Below are 16,794 nucleotides of genomic sequence, written 5' to 3'. Positions count from 1 at the left end.
CGCAAGCTGGTGCAGCCACTCTGGAAAACAGTATGGAGGTTCCTCAAAAAATTAAAAATAAAACTACCCTATGACCCAGCAATTGCACTACTAGGTATTTATCCAAGGGATACAGGTGTGCTGTTTCGAAGGGACACATGCACCCCCATGTTTATAGCAGCACTATCGACAATAGCCAAAGTATGGAAAGAGCCCAAATGTCCATCAATGGATGAATGGATAAAGAAAATGTGGTGTATATATACATACAATGGAGTATTTGTTGGCAATCAAAAAGAATGAAATCTTTCCATTTGCAACTACATGGATGGAACTGGAGGGTATTATGCTAAGTGAAATTAGAGAAAGACAAATATCATATGACTTCACTCATATGAGGACTTTAAGAAACAAAACAAATGAACATAAGGGAAGGAAAGCAAAAATAATATAAAAACAGGGAGGGGGACAAAGCATAAGAGACTCATAAATATGGAGAACAAACAGAGGGTTACTGGAGGGGGTGTGGGAGGGGGGATGGGCTAAATGGGTAAGGGGCATTAAGGAATCTACTCCTGAATACATTGTTGCACTATATGCTAACTAATTTGGGTGGAAATTAAAAAATATATATAATTATTATGTTGGAAAATAAATAAATAATAAATAAAACCAGGTAGAATAAATTGTTAATCTGCATTATATTTAATTCAGATACACCGAAGACATACCTGTTCTTATTAAACCAACAAACTTACATGTGTTTATTTATCGAAGATTATCTCAGATCCTGTGAACCTGAAAAACATTTGCATTGGTTTCTATATTTCTATAATATATATTTATATAAATTTATTTATATATAAATTATATTTATGTAAATAAAGTATATTTATATAAATGCTTAATTCTCTCTAGGATAATTAAAGAAATTTACAAAGGAATTTTGGCCATACCATCCAGAGGTAAAAAAAAAAAAAAATTACATGTCTATAACATATATAACATAGATCTACAGAACACATAAATGAACATAGAGATCTTACAGCTTTTGTTCAGAAATGTTAGCCACGTCTCAGGTTTAAAAGAAAATAAATAGTTGGATCCAAATTATGTTTCTGGTAGGTAGACTAAGTTAAGATTATGAGTTCTGATGGCCAATATCTTTTACTAATGTGTGTGTGTGTGTGTGTGTGTTTAGAACTATTTTTCAAGTCGTTTTGTCTTTTAGAAGATTCTACATATCAAACCAAAGAACGCATTCCACGGTCTCCAAAAGTTTCAGAATTTTCTCTTACAACCATACCCCTTAAGGTAGACTTATCTAACATAAGTGTCACTCAGAATGGCCATTACAATTTCTAAGTGTCCAAAAGTTCACCCATTTTTCTAGAAAGGAACAAAATCCTGGCCCAAGAACCTTGTGGAACCTATCTGCTTTTGGATTCCCTAAAATGTCTTAATTATGAAGGGCTCACTTTTCTGACAGCTGTGCTAAAACACTGGGAATTATGTTATCCCCTGCTTTGAACAGGATGGGTGACTTACCAGGGAACTTTGACAACAATTTCCTCCTCTCAGGAGGAAAGGAGATGCATTCATGAAAAACCCTGAATAAAGCCTGAGCGCTCAAAACATAGAGAGGAGCTCAAAGTCCACAAGAGACTTACCCTCAAACTCCAGAGTCACCAAGAAAGCAATGAGCTGAATACACTGTGAGTACTGGCCATGTTTGCTCAACAACCTTGGAATTGTTGGGGGTCTTCTCTGGATTCCATTTCTCTGATACCATGTAATGTCAACCTTAAAATAGCCAGTTACTTTGCTAGCAAAATGAGTTTATTTGTAAATAGCAGAGGAATTGCTATTTGGGACAAGCAAACTACAACAAGCCATAGGCAAATATGAAGAGACAAAGGGACGGTCAGTTTTTATTCAGTTTTTGGAGGAAATTGAGAAGGTTTTTATTTTTTAAAGTTCTCTGGAAAAGGACAAGTGTTCCAGGTTACAGAAGTTTCTCCTTGGCTGCAGGTGGTGGTTGGTGCATTGTTGTTGGGGCAGGCATGGATCTTTGTTCTTTTTCTTAAAAGTAGGAGAAGAAAATCCTATGTGAGAAGTTATCCTTTTCATAATCCTATGTGATGGTTATCCTGGCTGCAATGGTTATCCTGGCTGCAATGAGTAATATGAGCATTAGGAGCTCCCCTCCAGGGCTTCTGACTCCATTTTCGGTGAGGGAGGTTTCCTTTACTCATTTTTGCTGGAGTGTCTAGCGTCTGCCATATCCAAGCCCTCACCTATACTAATGCATGTATCCACAGTGAAGACAGAGCTGGAGTCATCTGGACTGCCTTGCTAGGACTGGACCAGGCAGGCTGGCCAGGGTATCCTCCAATAAAAGATACTTGGAAGCCTCAATTACAGCAGAAACTGAGAACCCCGGCTGACAGCAAGTCCCCATGGGCACAGACTATTGCCCATACAACTGACATCTCAGAGTGATGTTCACAGTTTAGGCTCCCTCTACTCTTGAGGCAACGCAGGTTGTTGTGGATGGCCCAAGCTTCCAAAGGCCTGGAGGGACCCAGCTGCCTAAAAGCAACTGAAAGAGTATATACAGCATATGCATGGGCTGCCCAAGTCAGGGTAGTGAGGGACCTACAGCAGGTCAATGTCCAGTGAGGCTGGCTCACAGGGGAGGGGCACTGTGTATCTGGCACCTGACTAATTTGAAACGCTAACCTATGCATAATCCATATTCCCCTTGAAGGCAGAGCTGGCAGATCTCCACTGCCTTTCCATGACTGGATCAAGCAGGGTGGCCAAGGTGTCTGCCGACAAAAGACAGCTGGGAGCCTTGATTGCTGCAGAAGCCTGGAACCCCAGCAAACAGTAAGTACACATGGGGACTGAATGTCACCTATTTCGATGGCTTCCTCACAGTGATTTTTGGAGGAAGGGGTCCCTACACCTATGAGGTAATGTAGGTTATTGGGGACAAGAACTAGGTCCACAGGCCTGGAGAGCTCAGACTAGCCAAAGATGACTGACAGGGTGCAGGAGGCGCAGATCAGGCAATGTCAGGCAAGTCCAGGTCAGGCTGTTGGGGGTGCCCGGCCTCTGCCTAATTCTAAGCCTTAACCTACACAATTGTGTATAATCCCTCTGAAAGCTGTGTTGTTTGGAAGGCAAATAATACTCAAAGGCTGACTTTGTCTTTGCCAACAATTCACTGTGCAAATTTCACAAGCCAATAGAATACAAGAGAATGTCTTTTCATTAGCCACTATGGAAATAACATACTCCAAACCAAGGTTGGATTAGTCATACTATTGTTCTAGGCAAGGGGAGATGAAATGTATAAAGTTCAAGTTTAGTTGAGGCGTAATTTTATAGGAGGTGGTACCCAGAAGACAGGTTAGCCATCTTGGAGCTGAAGTCCAGATGCCAGCGCTAAAGTCTCGTGTAGCTAGAACATGTGGCTAGAGCAAGAGCACTGGTGTTGATGGGCGAGATCCCTTCTTTGAAGGGATACCACGTGCCTTTCACCACTGTCGGTAGAAGAGCCGTCTTAACCATGGCAGGAGCTATTTGCCCCTAGGTCTTCAAGAGTCATTTTAGGGGCGCCTGGGTGGCGCAGTCGGTTGAGCGTCCGACTTCAGCCAGGTCACGATCTCGCGGTCCGTGAGTTCGAGCCCCGCGTCGGGCTCTGGGCCGATGGCTCAGAGCCTGGAGCCTGCTTCCGATTCCGTGTCTCCCTCTCTCTCTGCCCCTCCCCCGTTCATGCTCTGTCTCTCTCTGTCCCAAAAAAAAAAAAAAAAAAAAAAAAAACGTTGAAAAAAAAATTTAAAAAAAAAAAAAAAAGTCATTTTAGATCAGCAGAGTGTAGCCTTGCCCAGACCAAACACTCTACGATAGTTCTCACAAATTCTCAGTATTTATAGTCTAATGTTCCTTTGCCATAGTCGCTTTGCTTCTTCATATATTTTTATTGATAAACCTGTGACCAAGGCCCCCAGCAGCTGAGCTACTAAGTTATGAGTGAGAACAGATGAGATGACGACATCCTGACACAACTCCATTGTTGCACCAAAACAACTTCACTTCTAAGAACAACTTTTTTTGTCTTTGTCATAAATAAGTGGATTTAAAATCATGTCAAACCAATACACAACACTCGATCCTGTGATTTCAAATCACTCTAAAGCTAATTAATACAAATGTCCTGTACAAACCTAAATTCACAAAGATATCAATCCACCCTGTGATCCTACAACACTTACAATATTCATCACAGGTGCTAAGTCATATTTGTACAATATTTCTCCTTTGGCAAACATTCTCTTATATTATAGTTTAATGACCAGTTTAAGCAACCATATTCCTAATGTTATCAATATAAATATAACAAAGCTCTTTAGCATGGTACCATGTTTAATTATAAAGCAACCAAAAGTTAAGCTTCTTAAATGACTCAGTTAAATTTCCATACAATTACGTTTCTAAGTAAAGATCATTTTTATAAAGTTCCAGGGGGTGCACGCTTGCACAGCACTATCAAACATGTGTTCAACTGCCATAACACTAGAACTCAAAACTGCCATTATTTTTATAAATGCACATTTTTGTTCTTTTAAATTCCTGCAAAGGTAGTTTGACTTTATTAATCTCACCTTCCAAATATACCTTCACTTTTCTTAAGTTTTCTAATGTGAGATTTACATTATTAATTTTGGAGGCTTGATGTGAAACATTTCTCTGGTTATTTTAAGGGTTCCTTTATCTTCTGCTGAACTTAATTAACATCTTTTTCCTTGTATTGTCATATTCTTTACCTGTTGTAGTCTTACACAGGTAATGTTCTGTTCCTTATTTTTTCCTTGACTCCAATAGATAAGAGTGAGGTTTGGCTTAGAGCATACTAGCTCTATGTTATATATAACTGGTTGGGGAGGCATCAAAGCCATAGTCATAAGTACTTATCCTATAGATATCTTCAAAGATCTAGCAGTAATAATGGTACTTTGGATTCATTCCAACAATGTATCCTTAGGAACATGTTTTCCTTTTATCATAAGGGGTCTTTCCATAGCCAGTGGGCTCCACTGTCTCTTTTGATATTGGGAAACTGCAAAAGTGTGGTAACCTGAGATCATGTTTCCTTACTTAAGTGCCAATATTCTAATTTCGTAGTTGTCCAAGGAATAACAGTCATTAGAATGTATTATATCTACTTCTGGTTGGGCTGTTATCTCAGACAATCAGTATTGACCCAAGATTATAGCTGTCCTAAGAGTACTCCACATATCAGCCATCCCTAACTGTACATTGACAGTGTACATAAAACATATTTTGGGGTTTTTTTAGTGTTGCTATTTTTTAGCATTTTCTCTGGCTGCTTTGTTTTTTACTGCCATGTGAAATTTATGTTTTCTAACATAAGGCTAATTGTATCCATCTGTATACCCCATGATGACAAAACTGCCACCGCATGTGTGTTAAATTGAGAGCAAAGTTTAAGAATTTAATGTAATTTGATTTGGAATTGAGAAAAAGTGGCTGCCATTGTTCCTCCACTTAAGCCACCTACCAGTCCAACAAGGAACCATAAGGCTTTCCTTCCTTTGAGCTGTTTTTGGCATATGTTATAAGTTGGATATAAAGGAGCTGGATAAACCCAAGCACAACTTGGCGATTAGCATTTGCCTAGAAAGTCCTACATATTAAATTTTAATGTATAGACTATGATTATAAATTGCAATATGACTGGTATGGATTTATTAACAATGATTTCTACACTCTTGGGGTAGAGATCTGTGATAGGAGATAGTAGCTTGATTATATTACAGAAGATAATGATATGTGTTATGTGCTAAGTTTCCTGGGTGTTCTCTATACACCACATAATGTCCCTGGTTCTTTTAAAGTCTGGGAATAATGTCCATAGATCCATTATTCACTTTCTAGTAGGTGAATATGGGTTAAACAGTATAAATCAGGAGTGTAGATGATCAGTTTTTGGCCTATTTAAAGATATAATTCCTATTCTGTGTATTCAGCAGCTGCTTTTACACTAAAATGCTCACACACAAATCAGGAACTAAATCCAGATTATTTTCAGAGTCTCTGTGATGTGTCCAATGCTGCCTCAATTTAGCAGGATAAAAGTACAGAGATGCCCGGGTGGCTCAGTCAGTTGAGCATCTGACTCTTAATTTTGGCTGAGGTCATGTCAGGGTTCATGGGATCGAGCCCCTCATGGGACTCTGCACTGCCAGTGCAGAGCTTGCTTGGGATCCTCTGTGTCCCTTCTCTCTGCCCCTTCCTCTCTCTCTCTTTCAGAAATATATATTTTTTTAAAAAAGTAAAAAATTCAGAACCTGGTTGACGATATATATGTGCTGGGTTATGATACCAAAAGCCAGTTAGTAGTTCAGGCCAGTCTTCATCCTCCAAGTCAATGTCTAATAGGTTGTTGTTCAGAATCCTTGATGGTTCTTGTGGAGATTAAAATGGAGGTCGCCACTGCTTCATCAGCTTCCCTAAGTATTTGGTGTCTCTACTGATTGAAGCTTTCCCGGTGAGTAGATAGTGCTGACAGCGAGGGATGGGGTGCAGAGGCTGGGTTGGTTGATGCCGCTGATGTTGATGAGTCCTCGCTGCAATAAGGTGACTAGACTAGTGATCTCTGGAGAATGCGGAGGATGTCATAGGCAGTGGAGTTGTGCCGGACCAGAAAGTGGCATTCCAGTTCAGAACACTGGCACAGCTCCTACTGCTGGAGCCATCAGAGGAGTATCCATAGCTGTAATGACTATGGTATCCAACAGGGAGCGATAGGCAACGGAGTATGGGCAGCAGGCAGCATGCTGCACTGACCCGTTAGTAATCTTGGTAGGGTTAAAGAGGCATCGTGGATTCATGCCTGCAAAATAAAGATAGTTTCCTTGGCACTTTTAATTCCTTCTCGTTGTTCTTGCCACCCAAGGATATCTACCATTATGACGTCCGTTATTGCCTATATTCCCTCTAGCATAGTCGCCCTCCATCTTGCGAGGCTAAATATCAGGCATCTGGTGTCAATACAGTAAAGGTGGTGTTCTTATGCCTGCCATTTTCAGAGTCATCATATTATTTTCTTTAATGTGATGTAATGTAGTTTTTTCTTCAGTCATCCAGTAGGTTGTATTGATGGCAGGTACCATAATTTCCCTAGTACTATATATATACCATTATGTTTTTTTTAAATGTTTTCCTTCTAGTTTAGATTCTGGAGTTTGTTAGTGGTCTCATCTGTAGAGGTGCTTGCAATATTAATGCGATAGGAGTTTTTCCATTCTTTCCATATTTATGGTTTAGAGATCTTGCCACCTCCCAGACTGGTTTCGTCCAAGCTTTTATATCAGGCTTATTAGTCAGCTTCTGCTTGAGTAAGCCATTGCACCTTTCATTTGACCCAGACATGGTTGGGCTTGTAGGTGTAAGTCCTTTGTATCTTACTATGCTTTGTTCTTAGCCCATTCTTGTACTTGCTTTCCTTTGCAGTGGGGCCCCTGATTTAATTGGGATACCATAGCAAGCAATCCTGATTTCTAATGCTCTGATGGTAGATTTCTGATCATTTTTCCTGCAAGGATAGAGTAATCCTATTCCTGACCATGTGTCTACAAAGTGCATGCATAATTTGTTCCCTGGTACAGATAAGGGTCCTATACAATCATTTGTATAATCTGGAAGGGTCTGTCTGCTTCTTTGACCTTACAGAGTATTCATTAGTGACCTTCACACTTTAAACTTTCAGCAATTCCCACATTTCTTAATTTGAAAGTGGAGGTATTTGGTGGGTATATACATGTTTATTTTCCTAATCATGTCCTAGTGCTTTGTGTCCCAGCATGATTTGTTTGGTGATATGTGCCCATGCAATGATCCAATCAATTGGCATATTTGTGTGCTCAGGTTTTATGTTCCATTGTTCTGCTTGTTTATATATGGTTGTGTTTTGAATTGGTTTCCTCCTTAGTCGTGAATCATTGTATTTTTGTTAAATTTTGGGAATTTGGGCCTCTTTTTAAAAATTTTTTTTTTTAATGTTTACTTATTTTTGAGACAGAGAGAGACAGAGCATGAACAGGGGAGGGGCAGAGAGAGAGGGAGACACAGAATCCGAAACAGGCTCCAAGCTCCGAGCTGCCAGCACAGAGCCCAACGTGGGGCTCGAACTCACGGACCGTGAGATCATGACCCGAGCCGAAGTCGGATGCTTAACCAACCAAGCCACCCAGGCACCCCGGGCCTCTTAGTTTTCCTAGTGAGTTTGTCTACCTGGTCATTAAGTTTTGGTACTTGAGCCTTGTCTTTCTGATATGCCGAGACATGTGTGATGAACATGAAGATGTCAGCCAGTGCTATTTTCTGCCATATCCTTACTCCATATGTTCATATTTCCTATTTTCCAGTCATTTCCCCCCCACGTTCCTGACCAAAGAACTATTCCAACAGCTATTTCCCATGGGTCTGAGAAAGATATAGGTCATTCTGATTTTCTTTAACAGATTGTTCATCAGTTAGTTTTATGGCCATTAATTCAGCATATTGTGCTGATTTTCTCAAGCCTGAATCTGTCAGGGTTAGACCATCATTAGTCCTCAAGGCCACTGGCTGCTAGCATTCTCCAGATGGTGTCATGGAGGCTGATGTGTGTATAAACCAGGCATTACTGGGTGCCAGGGACCAGGGCAGTCCCCATTGCCCAACTGCTGGAGCGTGGATAGGCTTGCCCTCAGGAATTCTGGCAAGTCCACTATTGGCATAGTGGAGATTTTCTCAGTTCACACAAAGCTGACCCTCAACCTGTTTGTCCTGCTTGGAAATATACCATTTCCATGTTAGGACTTTATGGTCAGGGGTCTGCTTTACCCATTCCAGAATAGGCTGTTGTAGCTTAGGTGTAATTAGTTTACTTTCTGTCAGTGGTTCTGAATTTTGTAGGGCTCATAGAGTACCTGGGTAAGCCTTTTAATTGGTTGGTGTCTGTTGTCGGACCACAGGAACTTCTTAGTCCAAAATACAGTTGGGTAATACTTGGGGGTCCTGTGGTGTTTTAGTCCATAGTGGTGTTTTAGTCCAAACCCTTGTGAGTATAGGCACTCTGGTTTATATCCAGAGCCCTCATGAGATGGTATTGTAAGTTCTGACAGCATTTCTGAAATAAAGACTGCCTCATGGGTCTCCATCTAAATTCCCTACTCTTCCTATTTATTTCAAAAATGTGTTTTAATATCTTCAGATGTGGTATGTGCTATTTCCAATATCCAAAAAAGTCCTATCAGTTTCTGAGCTGTTGATTTTGTGGTACAAATGAAGTGCAATCTAGCTTGTCTGTGACTGGGTCTCATATATTCTGCCTTCAGAAGACCTAGAAATTTTAGTGTAGTGTCCCTGTATGTTACTTTGGTCAGTTGTCCATCCTGTGAGTGTAAAGATTTCAATTAATTCTATAGTGACTCTAGTCTGTTCTTCCAAGTTATCACCACAAGTAAATGTGTCATCAATATAGGAAATGCTGGTTTGTGTGTGTTGTTTTCCTGAAAAACCTGGATGTTTTGTGTTAGAAAGTTGTGGGCTATTACTGGTCTCTTGTGTTAATCTTGTGGTAACCTAGTAAACTGATATTGTCTGCCCAATGAGTGCAGTCATGGATTGGCTCTCCTCATCAATTAGAATAGCAAAGAACATGTCAGATAAGTCTATCACCATGTAATAAGTCCCGATCCAGTGGTGATACTGATTAGGATAATGCCTAAATCTAGGAGTACTTCCTCAATTTTGAGAGAGTATTTGTTTAACTTCTTCTAATCTACTATAAGTCTATATGATCGATCTGCCTTTTTAACAGGCCAGATTGGATTGTTAATCGAAAAATATGGGGATAATAATTTGTTCCTTTAGGGGTTCCTGAATGTTTCTCTTAATTTTTATATGTCCTATTACATCTAGTCCAAGAATGTTTTCTAAATCGGGACCAATAAGGCATTTATCCATAATGAGTGATCTATCACATTGTTAGGAATCTATGTACCCTTGTCCCTGGTGTTAATTTTCACCTTAATCCTTCAACTAATTCCTTTTTATTGTTAAAGTTTTCTAAATTAGTAGGATAGCCTAGTATAATGGTACTTAGAACCCTATCTCTAACAACATAGTGATATATGTAGCATTTTTACTTACGAAGTGGTTTCTATTGAAATGGCCAGTATAACTTGAGTGACTGTCACCAGCTTGGGCCAAGAGACAGAGACTGCCCAGACTCTAGGGGGTTTGCTCTCCTCTGGCTACCAATGGCTTGTCTATTAATAGAATTAAGTTTTTTAAATGGGGTAACTATTCACAATAAATGGGTCAGTGGGTCTATACGTAGGTTTATTTTTCTTGGGTCTATTTACTCTAAAAGGTGGTTGTTTCCATTTCTCTGACACTGCACATGCATATTTTCTGGGGTTTCTCTTTGGGTTTCTATCTTCATAATTTGTTATAAAGAGTGGTAGTCTAAATGGCTTAGGTGGCCAAATGGGTCTTGCATATTTAGTTCTAAATGACCTATTTTGATTGCATCTATGTACATTAGGTGTAGGCCTGTTTTGTTGATAAACATGAGTGTTAAAGCCTTTATTTTGACTTAGTTCCTCAGCTGTTCTTATCAAATCAATCAGTTATCCTTTGTTTCTGGAACCTGCAAATACTATAATGCTTTTCTGTCCTATGGGGGCTCAGCTTTTAAACTGATCTTTTCAATTTTTTCTGTTGCTTCCACATATATTGGTGAGAGTGTACCCTATCATGAATCACAGTTAATAATCCTAATTTTATTATTATATTAGTAGATTCTCCTGTTCTCAATGGATATGCTTTTAGGGATAAATATATTAGGTAGAGGCCATCATAATCTCCAGGTTGCTGCTAATCACAGATCTTCGTAAATCAGTATTTTTTCTCCAAATATTCAAAGGTGTCAAGTGGTAATGGGTCCAAGTTGCATAATATCTGCTCCTGTGAGAATAAAGTTTTGTCTTCTTTTGGGCCATGAATCTAATATTCACTGGGTTTCTGTGTCCAAATCAGTTTGTTGGAACTCCATTCCAATTTTTGTCATTTTTTTTTTTTTTTGTCTAGTAAAGCTCTCTTCAGTGACTCTGATTCATCCCATATTATCATTTGTTTTAGTTTTGTGTATTTTCATGGGCCCAGCTTCTAGTAGATTAAGTTACCAGGGTCAAATGGGTTAAAATCATCATCACTCCTGGGTATGAATTGTTGCCCTTAGGAGCAAAGGGGTCTGGGTTTCTTCCTATCCTGGATATTACTTTTTGTGCCACTACTTTTCCTTTCTGCCTATTGCCATCTATTTACTTAATGCTTCTAAGAACACTGGAATGTTTTCCTTAGTTGCTGTTTCTTTCTTTCTTTTTCTCTTATTCTTTTTTCTTTTTTTTTTTTTTTGGTGTTTCTTGTGCCTTATTTTAGAAATCCTTCCCTACCTTGAAATAAGATAGTTTTTTTATATTAAATTTAATAATGAAAATAAACTTCCATGCAACAGTGAATACTATAATAAAATATAAGCTGTCAGATACAGGCTTTGTAAAAACCTTTTTCAAAAGATCAAAAAGATCAGAGTCCAAATCTTTTTACATGTCAGTTACACTCATTATCAGAGAATCTATGCTTTTTCCCTTGTGTGGAATACAACCTTCATATTTCCAGGTTCTATGTTTGTGTGGATCTATGACTGGGTCTCTGTGTTGCTGCATAACACTGCTTATTGTGATTCTTCTTCAAAGTTAATTCTAGTAAGACAGTTTACCATTGACCGAGGTATGTACAAAGTGAGGAGACGTTCCCTAGCATGTATTATAAAGCTATGTAATGGTTTTGGCTATTCTTGGCTCTCTACTCTTCCACGTGAATTTTATTTTTTTTAATTCCAGTATAGTTAATGTGCAGTGTTATATTAGTTTCGGGTGTACAATATAGTCAGTCAACCAAATCCATACATTACCAATGCTCATCATGACAAGTGCACTCCTTAATCCCCATCACTTATTTCACCCATCCCCCACACCAACCTCTGTTCTCAACAGTTAAGAGTATGTTTCTTGGCTTGCCTCTTTTTCACCCCTTTGTTTTGTTTCTTAAATTCTACATATGAGTGAAATCATATGGTATTTGTCTTTCTCTGACTTATTTCGTTTAGCATTACACTGTCTAGCTCCACCCATGTCATTGCAAATGGCAAAAATTTCATTCTTTTTTATGACTAAATAATATCCCACTGTGTGTGTGTACACACACACACACACACACACACAACCACAACCACATTGTCTTTATCAATTTATCAGTCAATAGATACTTGGGCTGCTTCCATAGTTTGGCTATTGTAAATAATGCTGCTATAAACATATGTCTCTGAATTAGTGTTTTCATATTCTTTAGGTACTCAGTAGTGTGATTACTGGATCATAGGATAGTTCTATTTTTGACAAAAATCCATACAGTTTTCCACATTGGCTAGACCAGTTTGCATTACCATCAACAGTGCAAGAGTGTTTCTTTTTTTCCACATCTTTGCCAACACTTGCTGTGTGTTTTATTTTAGCCATTCTGACAGGTGTGAGGTGACATCTCAATGTAGTTTTGATTTTGCATTTTCCTGATGATGAGTGATGTTGAGCATCTTTTCATGTGTCTGTTGGCCTTCTGAATGTCTTCTTTGGAGAAATGCCTGTTCATTCCTTCCGCCCGGTTTTTATTGGATTGTTTTTTGGGTATTGAGTTATATAAATTCTTTATATATTTTGGATACTAACCCTTTATTAGATGTGTCATTTGCAAATATCTTCTCCTTTTCAGTAGGTTGCCCTTTAATTTTATTGTTTCCTGTACTGTGTAGAAGCTTATTTTGATGTAGTGAATAGTTTATTTTTGCTTCTATGTCTCTTGCCTCAAGAGACATAGCTAGAAAAATGTTGCCATGGCCAGTATCAAAGACATTGTCACCTGTGCTCTCTCCTAGTATTTTTATGGTTTCAGGTCTCACATTTAGGTCTTTGATCCATTTTGAGTTTGTTTTTGTGGTATGGTATAAGAAAATGGTCCAGTTTCCCTAACATCATTTGCTAAGAAGACTGTCTTTTTACCATTCTATATTCTTTCCTGCATTTTTGAAGACCAACTGATCATACAATTGTGGGTTTATTTCTGGGTTTTCTTTCTTGTTCTATTGATCTATGGATCTATTTTTGTGCCAGTATCATACTATAGCTTTGCAACATAACTTGAAGTATGAAATGGTGATACTTCCAGCTTTTCTTTTTCAAAATTGCTTTGGCTATTTGGGGTCTCTGTGGTTCCATGTAAATTTTAGGATCATTTGTTCAAGTTCTGTGAACAATGCTTTTAGTATTTTGATAGAGATTGCATTAAATCTGTGGATTGCTTTGGATAGTATAGACATTTCAACAGTATTTGTTCTTCTAATCCATGAACATGGAATGGTTTTCCATTTCTTTGTGCCTTCTTCAATTTCTTACATCAATGTTTTATATTTTTCAGAGTACAGGTCTTTTACCTCTTTGGTTAGATTTATTCCTATTTTATTATTTTTGGTGCAATTGTAAGTGGAATTTTTTTTCTTAATTTCTATTCTTCATTATTGCATAGTAATGCAACAGATTTCTGCACTCTGATTTTGTATCCTGCAACTTTACAAAATTCATTTATCAGTTATAGTAGTTCTTTTGTGAAGTCTTTTGGACTTTCTATATCTAGTATTAGGTTATTTGCAAATAGTGAAGTTTGAATTCTTCCTTGCATCCGCCTTTTATTTCTTTTAATCTTATTACTGTGGCTATGACACCCAGTACTATGTTGAATAAAAGTGATGAAAGTAGACATTCTTGTCTTGTTCCTGACCTTAGGGGGCAAGTTTTCCATTTTTCCCTCATTGAGTATGATGTTCACTGTGTGTTTTTTACATATGCTGAGCATGGAGCCTGCTTAAGATCTTCTCTCTTTTTCTGCCCCTCTCCCCCATTCATGCTCTCTCTTTAAGCAAAAAAAATTAAAAATAAAATTTTAAAAAAGCATATAAAATCTACTTATCTAAGTGTTACTACTTCAGCTCTCTTTTGACATCATTTGCATGATAAATGTCTCTCCATCCCCTCACTTTCAGTATGCAGGTGTCTTAAGGTCTAAAATGAGTTTTCTATAGGCAGCATATAGTTGGGTCTCTTTCTTTCTTTTATCCACCTGTCACCCTGTCTTTTGGAGTGTTTAGTCCATTCACATTGAAAGTAATGATTGATAGAGTGCACTGTGTCTAAGGGCTTGTGAGTGTTGCATTGACTGGTAGCTCCACCACAGTGGACCTGCCCTCTGCTCTCACCAGCTGAGCCATGGTCAGGCCCAGGTAGCTCTGCAAGATGGTAGCCAGTGGAAGTCATAGGCACAATACACGCCTGGAGTTGGAAGCCTCTTCCAGCTAACGGACCAGATTTGGAGCAGTAGGAGATAAGCGGAACTTGTTGAAGCTGAACCTGAGGCTAAACAGGAAATCCTTGAAAACAAAGATGTGGTTGTTCAACACCTTCATTTTGATAGACTTGGAAGAACTGAGGATGATGTCATCATATGTGAAATTGGAGGCCTTTTTAAGGTAAAAACCTTATTGAGGTGATATGGAAATCTCGCAAAGCCTGTGAAAAATTGCTTCACCTAGGAATATTAGGCAAGTGAATGTTTTGATTAATATATGACAAAGTGATGATGCACTTCCAAATGCACTAGACATTACCTTTGAAATAAGCCAGATTAATGGAAGATTAATGGAAGACCAGTCACACCATCAAGTGGGAGGGCATGTGGTGAGAGCTGGGCTGCTTCAGGAGGATGGCACCCTTTACTGTCAGGAAGGAAAGTGGACACTCACTGAAGTCATGAAGCAATGGTCATCAACTGTTGGAACTCCTCCATCTTGCCAAGAGGAGGTACTTTGCTGAAAGTTCACCAGGAACTGGCAGGCTACACCACAGGGGACATAAGCTTCATAAAAGAAGATTTCAAGCTTCAGTTGAATAAACAACTCATATTCGATTCAGTTTTTTCAGAATCTCTTTGGGGTGGGATGTTGGTGCCCATTGACAATAAACCACCAAGTATTGCTGACACGTTTTACCTTGGAGGACCGACAAGTGCATGTGGGTTCAGCATGCACAGCATTGGGTCAGAGTGAAGGAGAGTACGGAGTGGAGAAGCATACTAGGCCAGCAACCTACACCTGTATACCCCATTATTTTTCCAGCCAGGCCAGCATGGTTTCAGAGAACTACAGACTACACTTCTTTCTCGATGTGGGAACCTCTGCCACCTCAACTATGGGGAGGGTCCCAAGACTCATATTCATAAGCTGGCTGAGTGCATTTGCTAGTGTCATGGTGCCAGGATTGTCCCCAGGCTTGGCAACAACTTGGCTGGCACTTAATTACTGTGTCCCCATGGGTATGCAGAAGGGTGACAGGATATGTGATGGCATCTAATTAGAAGCCGGGATAAGGTTCCTGTAGCTGACACGTGTCCTTTACACCCTACGGGAAGAGCTCTGGAACTTGGGCAGCAGTGAGTCACTCAGTGCCACACACTTTCTAAGTAAACACATCTGAGTCATTCTTTGCAGTCCTTATGGTAAACCATGTCAATAAATGTTAAAGACAAAACAAAAATTAACTATTGATAGATATGTATTTATTGCCATTTTATCCCTTGTTTTGTGATTGTTTCTGAAGTTTTTCTTTCATCCTTTCTTTCTCTCTTTCACAGTTTGCTTGTTCAGTGATATATTTGGATTTCTTTCTATTTATTCTTTGCATATCTATTAGAGGTTATTTTTGGCTGCCATTAGGTTTGTATATAACATCTTATGCATATAGCTGTCTATAATCTGATGGTCATTTAAGTTTGGAACCATTCTTTACTCCTCTCCTCCCCAAATATTATGTCTATGATGCCATGATTTACATCTCTTTGTGAGTTCCTTAGCTGATTTTTTACAGAAATATTCATTTTTCTACTTTTGTGTTTCCTACTTTAACATTGTCACTTTGAAGAAAACACCAAAACAGTCCTCTTTAATATCTCTTGCAGGACTGGTTTAGTGGTCATGAACTCCTTTGGGTTTTGTTTTTCTGAGAAACTCTTTATCTCCCCTATTCCAAATGATAGCCTTGCTGGATAGAGTTTTCTTGGCTGCAGGTTTTTCCTATTTGGCGTGTTGAATATATCATGCCACTCCCTTCTAGCTTGCAAAGTTTCTGCTGAAAAATTCACTGATAGCCTTATGGAGTTTCCCTTGTATGCAATGGTCTTCCTTAGTCTTGCTGCTTTTATTTTTTTTATCACTATATTTTGCCACTATAATTACAATATGTCTTGGTGCGGATCTGCTTTTGATTTTGTTGGGGGTTCTCTGTGCCTCCTGGATCTGGATATCTGTTTCCTTCCCCAGATGAAGGAAGTTTTCAGCTATTATTTCTTTAAATATATTTTCTTCCCCCTTTTCTCTTGCTGCTTCTTCTGAGATCCCTATAATACAAATGTTATTATATTTGATGGGGTCACTGAATTCCCTATGTCTATTCTTGTTTTGTGTAGTTCTTTTTTTCCTCTTTTGTTCAGCTTGATTACTTTCTATCACTCTGTATTTTAGGTCATTAATTTGTTCCTCTGCTTCTTCTAGGCTGCTGTTCATTCCATTGA

At 38.8% G+C, this 16,794-nt stretch overlaps 1 long non-coding RNA gene and 1 pseudogene across 1 annotated transcript; one reads left to right on the top strand and one right to left on the bottom strand.

The window, feature by feature from the left end:
- Window positions 1-1,884: 1,884 nt before the first annotated feature.
- LOC131496173 (uncharacterized) lies at window positions 1,885-7,236 on the bottom strand. The gene is made up of 2 exons (XR_009254358.1): window positions 6,360-7,236; window positions 1,885-2,061 (listed from the first exon to the last, which is right to left on the bottom strand). It is a non-coding gene; the product is annotated as an uncharacterized LOC131496173 (long non-coding RNA).
- Window positions 7,237-11,855: 4,619 nt separating this feature from the next.
- LOC131495552 (sorting and assembly machinery component 50 homolog) lies at window positions 11,856-15,605 on the top strand (annotated as a pseudogene).
- Window positions 15,606-16,794: the final 1,189 nt, after the last annotated feature.

The sequence above is a fragment of the Neofelis nebulosa genome, chromosome 15 (assembly GCF_028018385.1).
Source record: "Neofelis nebulosa isolate mNeoNeb1 chromosome 15, mNeoNeb1.pri, whole genome shotgun sequence".
Lineage (NCBI taxonomy): Eukaryota > Metazoa > Chordata > Mammalia > Carnivora > Felidae > Neofelis > Neofelis nebulosa.
This window is presented reverse-complemented; position numbering and strand designations above follow the sequence as displayed.